Here is a 15,482-nt window from a genome sequence, read left to right as displayed (position 1 = left end):
CTCGACTAAAGGCGGTACCCCAGTATGGCCACAGTCAAATGACTGAAACAAGTAAAAGAGTAAAGAGTAAAGACTAATCAGCAATAAACATAACACCTTTTTTTCTGCTAACATCGTCTGATGAGAATGAGCGATCAAATTATCAAAATGTTCAACCTATAAAAAAAGCCAAGTCTCCATTTACATCATACTCTGTTATCTGTTATCTTTAAAAATGACAGCACGTTGGATAATGATATTTTAGATATAGTAGGCATGAAAAGGAAAACGTGTCAATGACTTCATACATTTGGTGGCTCTTTAAGCAATGTATTACTTGATGGTTAATGGATTGGACGTGGTGCTGAAAAAGGAGTAACGACCACTGAAATATGCATGTACATTCCATTACCGATTTTTCTAACTTCGATAGCATTGTTTACATAGACGTATTCGTATACAAATCATCGCAAGTTTAAGTGATGGTTCTAGTTTCTATGGAGAGTCTGTAGAGATAACTCTAAAAAGTGATTGAATTGCACAGCTAAGTCTTTAATGTACTTGGTAGAATATTATGATATTATGGTTGCATAACGAAACACCGTGTCTCGAGGCCAGCAAGTTAATATATATATATATATATATATATATATATATATATATATATATATATATATGTGTGTGTGTGGTGTATGTATATATATGTATATATATATGTATGTATGTATGTATATATATGTATGTATTTATATATATACATATATATATTCCATCTTCCGTCTTTCATTTGTTCTCTCTCACTCTCTCTCTCACACACACACTCACTCTGTGTATATATATATATATATATATATATATATATATATATATATATATGAATCTTTCATAGTAGCTTTCGCTCCGTAACTTACAAAGCCTTTCTGGTTTGTTTACAAATATATAAGTAGTATTAGACAGTTTTAAGTATATATTAATTAAATTTGGCCGAAATTGCTGGGTGAGCGTTTGGCCCACTCGGATGCGCAAAGAGATATGTAAGCGTTGATTTGTGGGTTCGATTCTGGTTAAGGTTAGCTTATCATTTTTCGATCATTTGCTTGTATTTAAAAGTTGTCACTTCAAATAGGAGAATATATGTTATTATCTAAAGAAGAGATGTACCGACTGACTTTACATTATATATATAGACTTTACTTCATATATATATGTATATATATCTTGTTTATAGATATTCCTCGGAAGAATATTAATCTGACGATAAACAGTTGACTGCATGCATATTTTTCTAATACACACGCACACATAAATAATATATATATTGTATCTATCTATTTGGTTATATATATATATATATATATATATATATATATATATATATAAATAAATAAATAGTCAGTCGCCACATCTGTTCTTGAGATTTTACAACTAGCTAGCTATATATATATATATATATATATATATATATATATATATATATATATATATAACCAAATAGATAGATACATATATATATATTATTTATGTGTGCGTGTGTATTAGAAAAATATGCATGCAGTCAACTGTTTATCGTCAGATTAATATTCTTCCGAGGAATATCTATAAACAAGACTCGTTCATGCTCGCCAGTGCCTGTAGGATTTATTCAACCAGAACGAGACAATTCCTTGATGTTATCGAGTAGCACAGCAAGCAGATGAGTTCAGAAAAAACGTAACCATACTGTTCAAGAAATTTAATATATTAAGTAGGAACCTTAAAATAGTAAATTACTTAGATGTAATCATTAACCATATTAACAAAAGATTCCGACTGTGCATTTAACTTAATAATTCCCTTTTATAGATAGATAACAATTCAAACAACCTAACGTTAATTCTTTGCACTTTGGGATAATTATTAATTTTGAGACATCAAACTAAAACGTCGAATAGGCACATTGAATTCATCTCTTCATGATGTCACATGCATGCGCACCTACTTAACGACATCCTAATAGAAGTAGCATGAAATCCTAATACAACAAACATTTCATTTACATTTTAAATTTAAGTTCAAACAGTATTTCACGCCTAATTAATAACAGTTAGAGTGACCTTATTATAAATAATAAATACCTTCGCAGAAAGCGTTGATATATATATATAAGGGATATTATTAATTAATATCCTAGAAACAGCTGTAAGACCTTCTAGCTATAAATGCTCTAATATCTATGCAGCCTTGGTTTTTCTATCTTATTACGTAAAAAATTCTTATATACACACGCTGACATAGAAACAACGTTGAACTCTTTATTCGTAATATTACCGAATCTGGAACTTAACTATGGTCTGTCTATAGCACTTATTCAGCATTACCTGACACCTTTGGGTCTCAATAACACCATTATCTCTGATATATATATATATCCTAATAGCTAAAACACAAAACCCGAGTAAACACATATTTCTTTTTCCTTTACTATATTTCTTTTCTATATTATTCTCTTTACTTTTCCTATATAATGATTTGTACGTAACTACTAATAAAATTAGAGTCACCCCTTTTCTGTAGTAACTACGCATGGCAACCAATATCTTGCAACACCAGAATATACATCAATAGCTATATGCAAAACAGCAAAGCAGTCATATCGTGACACAGTCATATATATATATATATATATATATTATATATATATTATATATATATATATATATATATTATATATATATATATACATATATATATACATATATATATATATATATATATATATATATATATATATATATATATATATATATACATATATATACATACATGTATACTCATACAGCTATATATTAAAATACTAAAAAAAATATACACTAACGGATAGAAGCATACACATACATAACAAACAACATTGTAGCGAACTAGTAGCGAATCGTTACGTAATCGAAAACAAGGCTTTCCAGCATTCACTCTGACTCTTTGCATTTTGAGTTGAAATAGGTCAAGTCGCCCCTTCGTCATTGAGAGATTGATAAAATAGTAGCTTAGGATTGAAATCAATTTTCTCGGTAAAAGATCAAGTTCTGATTAGTTGTAAATTGAGTCATTTCTTTTGGTCATTTTTGTTTTGGCGAAGTTTAGCGATCTAGTTGGTTGACTGTCTTGTGAAGTCATTTGTTTGTCGAACATTTTCGCTCCTTGTTGACCAGTAGGGGTCCAGTACTCGTTGCTCTGACTGGTTGATTTTTTGTGCTTGCGTCGTTTTGTTGTTGTCTAAGGACTTGGTAACCTGTTTTTGGCTGATGGTCAATTCGCTTTCTGGCTCGTTGATTCGCTTCAGGCGGTTCGATGTTTATTTGTTTTTTTACGAGGGTCCGGTTTTCACCAGAAAATTTTTCATTTAGTCTAGAATGACTTTATATTAAAAGAGATATACCACAACTAAATATTCTATAATAACACAGCAGAATGAGAAAATCCAATTTATTCACGATAATTAACCAGAGACAACGGAATATAAATCAAAAGTTTAAGTAATAGGTTTCCTCGGGGATTTGAAACCCCAAACTCCAAACTACTGTACAATAATAACACCTTACACCTTAACAAACACAAGCTGCTAACGTTACTCCAGACTAAATCAATGAGATTTAGACAAATAAACAAAGAGCCGACGTTACTAGGAAGCAACCAACCAGAAAGCAGAACTTTGCCAAAAATAAAAATATTTGACCAAAACATCCACGAGAAAAACAAATGACGTCATCAAATTTACAGCCACTCAAAATTTGATCCTTTCCCGTGAAAACATGTATACATTAGACAATTTCAACTTAAAACATTTCGAACTCTAAACCAGCGACCAGGGAGGATAAGATTTCATAAACTACAACAGAAATTGACGAAGGACACCTTCATGCACGACGAGAGAAATTGTCTTTCCTTTTTTGTCCTTTTCTCCTTTTTACTATTATAAACTTTCAATATGGCTGAATTTTCACCATGTATGTTTGTTATGATCTCCACTGAACATTTAAATATATATTACCGTCTATCTGTGAAATATCTTTGAAATCTTTATGAACATTGAACATTTGATCATTGAAACATGTTTTTCTGAATTTAGCCTTGTAAATTTAAACTCTCCTAAATCTCTCATTTATCAATCTATTTATTTATTCATTTTTTACCATTGATTATCGAAACCGGTTTGATATTTGAATAAATCTATAGCAAAATTTAAAAACGACTATAAATTTTGAGATTCAGGAGCGTTTTCAAACTTTCAAACAAATTCTCTCTCTCTCTCTCTCTCTCTCTCTCTCTCTCTCTCACACACACCACACACACACACACATATATAAACGTACATATATGTGTAATGAGCACAAACGTGCAGACACAAACATACATGCACATGTATGTGTGTATAATATATAATTATATATATATACACACACACACACATCCACACGTGCTTATACACATATGCATAGATGTTCTCACATGCACACATATATTGGTGGGTATTTCTATGTTTGTGAATTCAGATATTTACAGGTATATTCGTGTTGGAGTGAAAAGCACTTAAAAGATTTATAATAACGTTTCTTTCTTTCAAACGATTCATCTCCTCTACACACTATATGAAATCCTCCCATCGCACGAATATTTTCGTATACTATTTACTGGCGTGTGCAAAAGATTAGTCCCCATGAACAGTGTATCACACATCTATGAAACGTACATCTATGAAACGTACATCTATGAAACTGTTAAATTGAAGGCTTAATACAGTGAAATTGGTCTTAGGTAATGTCTTTTCAAAGAGTTTTCTTAAAAACAATATATACCGGCGCGAGATGACCCTCATTGCCGACGGACAAGGGAGATAACCACCCCATGAGCGTCTCTAAGATAACTTTACTAGACCATATTTGCCTATCATTTGCAGGCTTGTCAGTAGTGACTGTCAGTGCATATATATTTTGCACTGCTTACAGTATTAAAGAATTTCGGCATCTCAGTCACAGTTATTGACGATAAAATGTTTCCTTCATATTGCGCCTAGCTATTTATATTAATTTTTGATATACGCATTAGCATTTCTCTAAATCAGCCATAAATTTTTTATAGTAAAAATATATATACTCACAGCCAGACTTAGCCAAACAATCGAGCTTTTGTGTAGCCACTACTGATGAGCCGACAACTGATAGGCGAAACTAGTCTAGTCTAGTGGTTCTAAAATGCTCATAGGGCGGTTCTTTCCCCTGTCAGAATATATATATATATATATATATATTGTGCACTTCTTACAGTATTAAGAGTTTCTAACTCTTATTTCTTGCAATAATAGTGCTTTGACACTTCTTTACAACATCCTTTTCTGGACCTACGCGTCACAATTAGTCGCGATAAAAATTCTTCCTTTATTGTATTATATTGCGCCTAGCTGTTTATATTAATTTTTAATACACACACACATTCACATATATGTATACATACATAGAATACATACTCTCACACACATATGTCACCAGTAACCAAAATTCCCTAAAAGCAATTGTAGAAGATACTTGCAGAAGCGAAATGAACTCGGAATTGCATGTTGAAGATTATTCCTATGTGCATAGGAATAATCTTCAACATGCGATTCCGAGTTCATTTCGCTTCTGCAAGTATCTTCTACAATTGCTTTTAGGGAATTTTGGTTACTGGTGACATATGTGTGTGAGAGTATGTATTCTAAGTATGTATACATATATGTGAATGTGTGTAAATGAGTACGTATTTTATAAATATATAATTATATATATTCACACATAATGTATTCATACACACACACACACACACACACACACACACACACACATATATATATATATATATACATACACATGTTAGTCTGTTTGTCTGTCTATCTGTCTGTCTGTCTGTCTGTCTGTCTATCAATCTATCTGCCTTTCTGTCTGTCTGTCTGTTTGCCGGCTTCTCTGTATGTAAACATATACGTATAACTACTCTGCTTTGGTCAATGTACCAAATGTCCTTTACATAGCCAATGTCTGAGACAAAAGCTGACCTTTAAATGCTTGACCATCACTAATAATGAAACCGCTTAGTATATAGGAACCGCATCATCTCCATTTAAAAGAAGATTATATATAATCCTGTCTATTCATTCAAGAAGCCAATTGAACAAAAGACTACCAAAAGAGAAAAGTGTGAGTGAAATTAGAGTTGTATTGTTGAAGTCACCATCTGGAACAGCACATCGACATGTACCAAATCTTCTTAACCTGCAATCTATAAATCAGAGAGGTTGTAATTTATAATTTGAAATGTTCATACGTTGTAATGTCAGGACTTCGTAAGACCAAACACAAACACACAAACATATACACACACATACATATATACGACCGGCTTCTTTCAGTTTCCGTCTACCAAATCCACTCACAAGGCTTTGGTCGGCCCGAAGCTATAGTAGAAGACATTTGTCCAAAGTGCCACGCAGTGGGACTGAACTGGGAACCATGTGGTTGGTAAGCAAGCTACTTACCACACAGCCACTTTTGCGCCTAGTATAAAATACAATTATAATTGTGGGCACAGAGGCTTCTGTGGCTATATATGCTGAAGATAGACGCTAAATTAATCCAGAAATTGGTGAATCCAAAACTGTCTGAATTATTTTATGAATTTTTGTTAGTCTACTTCCTCGCTTTCAACATATGTTAATTATAAAGTGATAATTTGGAGTAGTTAGACGGATTTAGCTTCTATCTTCAGTATATAGGCACAGAAACATCTGTGCCCCCAATTATAATTGTATTTTCTCTCTCTCTCTCTCTCTCTCTCTCTATATATATATATATATATATATAATATTTTTCTAATATATTTTTATATACTTATATTTCATATCCTTCTACCCTATTCTACATTACTTATATTTCATATGGTTGTATTGCTTTATTCTTATATTGCATTGTATTTTGCAATTGTGTTTCGTTGTACTTTATATAATTATAAACCATACTGTTTCCGTGCGCATTTATTACCCTTGCATTTATAATTATTGCATTACCAGGTACTTAAAATAACTGTAATCTTGCCAACCCACAGATATTTCTTTTGACATGTTTATTACGAACCCTTCACAAATCGGTGATTTTAGATTTTTATAATAAAATTTGGATTTCAGAGTTTGTAAAAGAAATTAATATTTCAATTTTAAGAGGTGTTCTTGATACTACTCGAACTTTTATTCCCCAATATTGTTGGAGATTGCAATTCTATTTTTTATTTATCTAATTTTTCTTTTTGACTTTTTAATATTATGGCCCTCAGAAAGGTGACGAGGTGACAAAAGGCAAAATGCTTAGCGGCGTTTCGTCCGTCTTTACGTTTTGAGTTCAAATTTAGTTGCGATCGACTTGCCTTTCAACTTTTCAGGTTCAATAAGATAATTGCCTGTTGAGCACTGAGGTTGATGTAATCGACTGATCCTCTCCCCCAATATTTTTGGCTTGTACCAAAGTTTGAAGCCAATGTTTTGGCCTTGAAAGATTTTTAAGTTTTTAATTTCTGATTTTTTCTTTTCATCCTCAATTTTTCATCCTAAAATTTTCCATTATTTTATCTCTTATAATTATTTTTCCTTATTTTTTCTTCTATTTATCACTCTTTTTTTCTTTCTACGTCGCATTATAATTTAGCTTCCAGTTCTCAATCATTTCAATTATAAATTTTTAATCTCTACTTTCTAATCTTTCTTTTTAACCTATACTTTCTACTTTTTCTTTTTAATCTTAACATTTAAATGTAAGGTTTCATCTGAGATCTATTGGTGACTTAACCACTAATGATTCACACGATTGTCCTTTTTCTCGAGTGCCTTACATGACGTAACCAGAAATCGGTTACATGATTGTGTTTTCACTTTTGGTTTTTTGGTTCACCGGAAGTGCCAAGAGCACCGATTTCAACCTTTCAGATGTTTTATAGACGTAATCTAAATCCCAGATTCCATTTATTCCCCCATATTTTCTTATCACTCACCCGTATCCCCTGAATTTAGCCTACTTATTTTATTTTCCTGAACCGAATGTTATATACACTTTCGTATAATATGCCTAATAAATACCGGCTCTCTTCGACTGTCAGAAAATGTTTTAATTCTATAGTTCTCTGCCTGTAGACTCATTTGATTCCTATTTTACTCTATCGGACTCCCATGTTAAAAAGAATAAAGTATTATATCTCTATAATTAAATAGCATAAGAAATTTTATTAAACGAATTGTTAAAATATATTGTGTATTCTCTTCCCCTTACCGGTTGGAATATAGTTTGAACTAATACAACCAATAATCTAACATTTCGTGAACTAACAATTTTTGCTTCCCATCATTATTCTTCCTCATTTCAATTCTCTGTTTTCTTTAAATTTTTCGATTAAAGTAATTAAATAAATAACTCTATCCCATCTGAATCACGGGTTTTACTAACTAGCTAACTTACTAATTGTTCATTCACTATTTTAACACGTTACCATATCATTTAATCAATTCACTCATTCTAACTTACACACACACACACACACACACACACAAACACCCCCCCACACACATATATATATATATATTTATATATATATAACTTATATATATACCTTATATATATATAACGTATATATATACCTTATATATATATATATATATATATATATATATATATATATAGTTAATCCAAACAAGAAAACAAAAAAACACAACAACGCAAGGACGTGGAACAAATAAAGTATTATTGGACGCTCAGGAAAGAAGCGGAACTCTTCGTCGGAAACATAGGAGAAGGAAAGATCCCGAGAAGGGAAGACAGAGGAAAAAAAATCGCCGATGGTACTCACGAGGTCACATACTGAAAGACGGAAGTAGTAAGGTAGAAGAATAATAATGTTTTTTAAAGACAGGAGAGTTTATCAAATACAGTATGGTAAAGAAAGTGAGAGGGGGAATGTGTGTGGGTGTGTGCGTGCGGGGAGGTCAGCGTGTGCTCGTGTGTGTGTATGTGTGCAGTGATGACATGTGTTTGTGTGTATGTGTGTGCGTGTTGTGTGTATGTGTGTATGGGGTGGCTAGTAGCAGGTCAGTATGTAAGAATTAAGGAGTGGTGTTTTGGGTCCAATCATCGGTCAAAAACAAAGAGGTATGTGTGTGTGCGTGTATGTATAAGTATCGTGTGTGTTTTGTTTGTAGTGTGTATGTGTGTGTTAGTGTGTGTATGCGTAGAGTTTGGGTGTGTGGCGAGTAACTGTGCTTAACTTAGTGTATGTGTGCGTGTGTGCTTGTACGTACGTGTGTGTGTATATATATATGTATGTATAATTGTGTGCGTGTATGTATGGTTGTGTGCCGTGTGTATGGGATGTATGTGTGGGTTCATTTGTGTGTGTGTGTATGTATGTGCGTGTTGTTGTGTGTGCGTGTATGTGTGCGTTTGTATGTGTGCGTGTGTAAGCGTATATGGATGTATATGCGTGTATCCGTGGGGTTGTGAGTTTTTGCGTGTGTGCGTGCGTATGTGTGCGCATGTTTTTTGTGTGCGTATGTATGTGTGTGTCTGTGCTTATATGTGTGTACGTATGTGTATGTGTGCGTGCGCGTGTAGGTATATATTGTGTGTATGTATATGTGTCGGTGTGTATGTGAATTTGTGTGTTTGTACGTGTGTATGTGTGCGTGCGTGTATTGTATATATATGTAAATGTGTGTGTGTGCGTGTGTGTGTGTACGTGCGTGGGAGTATAACTTATATATAACGGGAAGCTTTATGAAAATAAACAAAAGACGAAGGCAGGTGGAGTACAAACAAAAATTGTATTAGTATGGCGCTCAGGAATATAAATAAAACAAGTCTTTTACGTTTCGAGCCTACGCTCTTCAACAGAAAGATACACAGAAAAGAAACACGGAGAGAAACAAGGAGAGAAAAAAATGCGTGCAGAAGCTAGCGAATCAACTTATATATACATACATATGTATGTACATGTATGTTTGTATTTGTTTTTTTCCCCCGCTTGAAAACCAGTTTTGGTTCCTTTACCTCAAAAAGATCTCTTGGATAAGTACTAGACTTTAAAAAAATGCTCACTAATGAGTTACAATTGTTTCAGTATCATACCCTTTCCAACCATTTCGAACTATAAAACCTAAAAATTATGATGCCTGACAAAATATATGATATGTATATAAATCTAGAAATGGTTGAATATGGCAGAATGGCACATCATCAGACTAGTACCATGGTATGTACTACTATTCATAGTGTGCGAGAAAAGTTGATTAGTGCTGCTTATGCAGAGACGAACGGGACAATGAAAACAGAAAATTAAAACAGAAAAATTACAACAGGAACACTAATAATAATAATAATAATAATAATATAATAATAATAATAATAATAATAATAATAATAATAATAAAATAATAATAATGATATTGACGGAAGTTATTGTACAAAAGCCAATAACAATATATATATTAGATGGTAATAAAAATCCAATGCACGCAGTGACGAGTATCAATAAGGTCTCGGTAATATCAATAACTAAATTAATAAAAATGCTAAACAGTTACGCGGTAATAAAATTCTCAGATCTGTCATGAGACAGTGTGTCGGTGATGAAAGATATTATAAGCGAGCAATCTATAGGTTAACTTCTTCAGTGAAGCTAGATAAAATAGCTTGACACAGCATAGAGACAGACCAATCAATGGGGAAGCAGTGACATTCGACCCCATATGCCAATGTTTGAGAAATAAGGTGGTCAGTGAAAAGGAAGTGAAAGAGAGGAACCAATAAAAGAATAAACACCCAAACTACGCACATTTCGTTGGAATGAGTGAATTGATTAAATGATATGGTAACGTGTTAAAATAGTGAACGAACAATGGTCTAATTAGTAAGTTAGCTGGCTAGTAAAACCCGTGATTCAGAAGGGATAGAATTATTTATTTAATTACTTTAATCGAAAAATTGAAAGAAAACTGAGAATTGAAATGAGGAAGAATAATGATGGAAAGCAAAGATTGTTAGTTCACGAAATGTTAAATTATTGGTTATATTGGATCAAACTATATTCCAACCGGTAAGGGGATGAGATAATGGTACATCCCGATCATGTTCCTAAATCTATTTGAGATATGAGTAACGAAGGTTATATAACAATACTAATGAGGTGTGAATGAGGATGTGTCCTGAAGTTAACATACTAAGAGGTGGGAAGAAAGAGTTTCAGTATTACGCTGTAAGTTCAGGAAACGAGACAAAGTGAAACAGGCTGAGACGAAGAGAAACAAAGACTAGATGCAATTCCAGGTTAAATGGAACAATTCTCAGATAGGGCAGTAATTAGAGCAGTGGTACCCAAACGGGGTTTTTATGACCCTTGGGTGTCTATATAAGGTTTTGTTGCTAAAAGTAATCTGCAACTGGTTATACCTCTAATACTGGCAGCAGTACGATGGATTTTCTGGGAGAACCAGAAAAGGTTTCTCTTACATGATCAATGTTTTCCTCAGATGTTCTTGATCGTCCACTCCTCTTTCTATCTAACACTGTCCCTGTCTCCATAAATTTCTTGTGCCATACTTTGCTCTGTAGTTTCGTTGGGTCTGCGTATCCGATTTTGTCTCAATAAACCATGATACACATTGTGCCTTCTCTTGAAGAGTAGCCTTTCTTAGGGGTTCATTTTTAAAAAATGCCTCTTTAATCTGCAGGATGCATGAAATACAAAAATGTAACGTGATTAAAAAACTTCGAAAACCACTGAGTACAATAGAACAAGTCTGATTAAGATAATTTATCAATTGCCTTTGTAATATATATTTTAAATTTAAAAAAAAACTTTATGGACACCTTGTATACATATGCTGAGACTCCTTTCGGTCATGATTGACCATGGGATTGCACCTAGAAAGTTACCCTCCGAGGCACAGGTCCGGGAAAGTTTGTTTATAGAAGACCAGCAGTCGCCCATGCATACCGGCCTCCCCTCTCCACGCCACCAGTGTTATCCAAGGAAAAGGCAAGGGCCAATACAGCTTGGCGCAGTGACGTCGCAAATCATTTCTACAGCTGAGTGAACTGGAGCAGCGTGAAAAAAGTGTCTTGCTCAGGAACACAACATGCAGCCCGATCCGGGATTCGAACTCACAACCTCACGCTCTAACCACTGAGCCATGTGCCTTCATATATACACACCTCCGCCTTTTGCCTCCAAACCACCTTATTCACCTAGTAGGAATCGTGATGTTGCCTGACCATGTGCAATGGGTTGTATTGTGACTACATGTTACGATAGCACTCAGCTTAACCTCCCAAAGTAGTTACGCATTTTTCCAAGTAAGATTATATCATTCCATGTCCCAATATGTGCTCGTGTAAAGGAAAGTTGGAAACAAAGGAGACTGCTTGTATGACTTTGACATTCGCTTAAACTATCAGGTGATGCCAAGGCATGGAGATCGTAACGTACATGCACACACAGACACATACACATATCCAAATTTATACATGTATATACGACGATCTTGTTTCAGTTTTTGTCAACCATACTAATTCCAAAAACTTTGGTTAACCCGAGGCTTTAGTGCAGCAGTTCTCAACCATTTTTTTTTACTTATGGATCCCCCATACTGTTTTACTTAGGTGGACCCCCAGAATCATTCGTTGCTTAAAAAAAAATCCTCTTATATATTTATAAGGTAATAGCAGTTGTATAAAAAACAGGTTAAAATAATTTTTGTATTGTTGAAATATAACCAATTTATGGCAGATAAATTTTAACAACAAAATCTTATACGGGCCCCCAAGGGCCATGTAGAACTCGGTTGAGAACCAGTTTTAGAGAACCCCTAGGTTGCTGCGCTGAGGAGCTGAACCCGAAACCATATCTATCGGAAACGATCTTCTTACCCAACAGCCACGCCTGAGCGTACATACATGCATACATATATGTATATATGTATATAAGTATAAATATGAAAATATATATATATATATATATATATATATATATACAGCCACATACATATGTGTATATATGTATGTGTGTGTGTGTGTAAAAATATGTGTATATATATGTGTGTGTATGTTTGTATACATCTACACGTACACATGCATTCATACATACACATGCAATGCACATGTATTCATTTACATAGTTGTGCGTTTCTGTCTTGTGTTTTACTTTAATATTCCTTTCTTTTATTCTTTCAAATTATTCTTTCTTTCTCATTCCTTGCATCCATTAAATACAGTAATGGCAGTGAAAATTGTTCGACAACGCTCCTTCGATTACTTTTCAGTGACTTTATTTGGGATTTTTCTGGAATTATTTAGCTTTTAATAAATTTTAGTCTCGGCTCCACTATGTCCACTTTCTCTTTTACAGTTTTCATTTTTCTATCCTTTTTGGTTGAGCACTAGGAAAGGAAGAATTTTTGTTATTTTTGTATTTCTATTTGTTAAGTTGTATATTATTTTGCCTGATTTTTTCAAGGAGTTTATTAAAGTTTGCTCTCGTCTTTGATTTATTATTATTATTATCATTATTATTATTATTATTATTATTATTATTATTATTTTATTATTATTATTATTATTATATTATTATTATTATCATTATCATTATTATTATTATAGCTTGGCGACAGATTTTTAATGGCGGTAAAATGAATGCAGCAATCTACTGGTTTTGGACTGAGCATAAAGTAAAAAGAAAGAAAAAAACAAGCTTCATCTAATCCTGTATATTTTGCATGTTTGTGCATTTGATTCAGTACATTTTCATAGATGTTTAAGATGCTGCTGCTGCTACTGATGATGATGGGGAAGAGGAGGAGAAAAGGCGGAGGTGGTGGTGGTGGTGGTGATGATAATGTTGATGTTGCTTAGCCCTGAGTTGTACTTGACTGAGCAAATATAGTGAAAAGCGTTCCAGCCGCGACCGTATTGTAAGTCTGTATATCGAGGACGGCATCGTCCAATTTGTTCTTCCTTTTTTTTTAAGACGATATTGATGCAAGGGCATTTGGCTGCTATTTCTAGCAGCATTAGTGATTGACCACGGAACGATTCTTCACTGACTCATCAGTGGTTGTGGGAGTGATTATCGCGAAAGTGATGATAACGATGGAAATATAGAAAATAGCTATGATGATGAAGATCGAGAATGATGATATTCGTGCTGATGATGATAATGATAATATTTTTTCAAACTGATTAGTCAGAGGAAGAAGGACAGAACCTATAACCCTTTTGAGAACCTCCGAGACAGTTAAGGGCATGAGAAGGCGGTATCGGACCAGTAAGCGGTGAAAGGGCTGTGCTCAAGACATTTACCCTGGGCCCTTAAGGTTAGCAGGAGGTGGTTACACTTAGACTGAAGGCAGTGTGCTTGCAGAAACGTTAGCACGCCGGGCGAAATGCTTAGCGGTATTTCGTCTGCGTTACGTTCTGAGTTCAAATTCCGCCGAGGTCGACTTTGCCTTTCATCCTTTCGGGGTCAATAAATTAAGTAGCAGTTACGCACTGGGGTCGATGTAATCGACTTAATACCTATGTATGTCCTTGTTTGTTCCCTCTGTGTTTAGCCCCTTGTGGGTAATAATGAAATAGGTTACACTTAGATGGGAGACTTAGCTTGGAGAAATACTTATAGCATTTTATTCCTGAAGGCACCCAAGAATCAAGTAACAGGGTTGAACAAAACGACAAAAAGAAACTACTACTCGACAAAGTCAACAAAAAGGATTTTGAAGAAGCTACATTTCAGGGCCTTACAGTATGCAAAGTCCGCCTGATAGTTAGAAAGGCATATATCTTAAGTCTTTTTTTTTTGTTGATATCTTATGATATAATATTGCTTAACAAGGACCTTTAAATTTCATATAGTTTCCGGCTTCATAAAGTCTAAATATAGCTCTGCTGGGTGGGGTGTAGTCTGTACGCGGTCACACAACTCACTACGAATATGGCCATATTCCCTTTAATCAGAAATGAGTGACACATTGGATAACATAGTTATGAATGCAGTGGCATAGCTAGGGGCTCGACGCTTTTCTGGAGGCACCTCTTTTGGGTTTGCTGTATTGTATAAAATTGTATCAAGGGCAGAGCAGTGGAGAGGGGTGACAAACACAAGGGTTGCCCCAGGTGACTCACATTCTATGTCGTTGTATGAATGGACGGCAGCTGACAAAAGACTGGTTGGTCATGGCTGGAATCCGTTTGATCATAGGTGTTTGCTCAATGAGAACGGCTCTGTAGCTCTAAACAACAATTTTAACTATCTGTCCACTACTTTGGATTTAGCTTGATTTCTTTTATTTCATTTTGGATATAAATGAAAGATATGTCTGTGTGTCTTGTAAGATAACATAATGTAAACATTGCAACGACAAACATTGCTAATGATGTGATTATTCATCAGACTAAAGGGTATTATTAAAA

The 15,482-nt window shown here is 34.0% G+C and overlaps 1 long non-coding RNA gene across 1 annotated transcript in view; it reads left to right on the top strand.

The window, feature by feature from the left end:
• LOC118762789 overlaps window positions 1-15,482 on the top strand; it is a 52,886-nt gene that overhangs the window by 24,826 nt on the left and 12,578 nt on the right. The gene's annotated exons all lie outside the window — the stretch shown is intronic.

Source organism: Octopus sinensis, linkage group LG3, assembly GCF_006345805.1.
Source record: "Octopus sinensis linkage group LG3, ASM634580v1, whole genome shotgun sequence".
Taxonomy (NCBI): domain Eukaryota; kingdom Metazoa; phylum Mollusca; class Cephalopoda; order Octopoda; family Octopodidae; genus Octopus; species Octopus sinensis.
The sequence above is the reverse complement of the archived record's forward strand: the minus strand, read 5'-3'. Positions and strand labels throughout refer to the sequence as shown.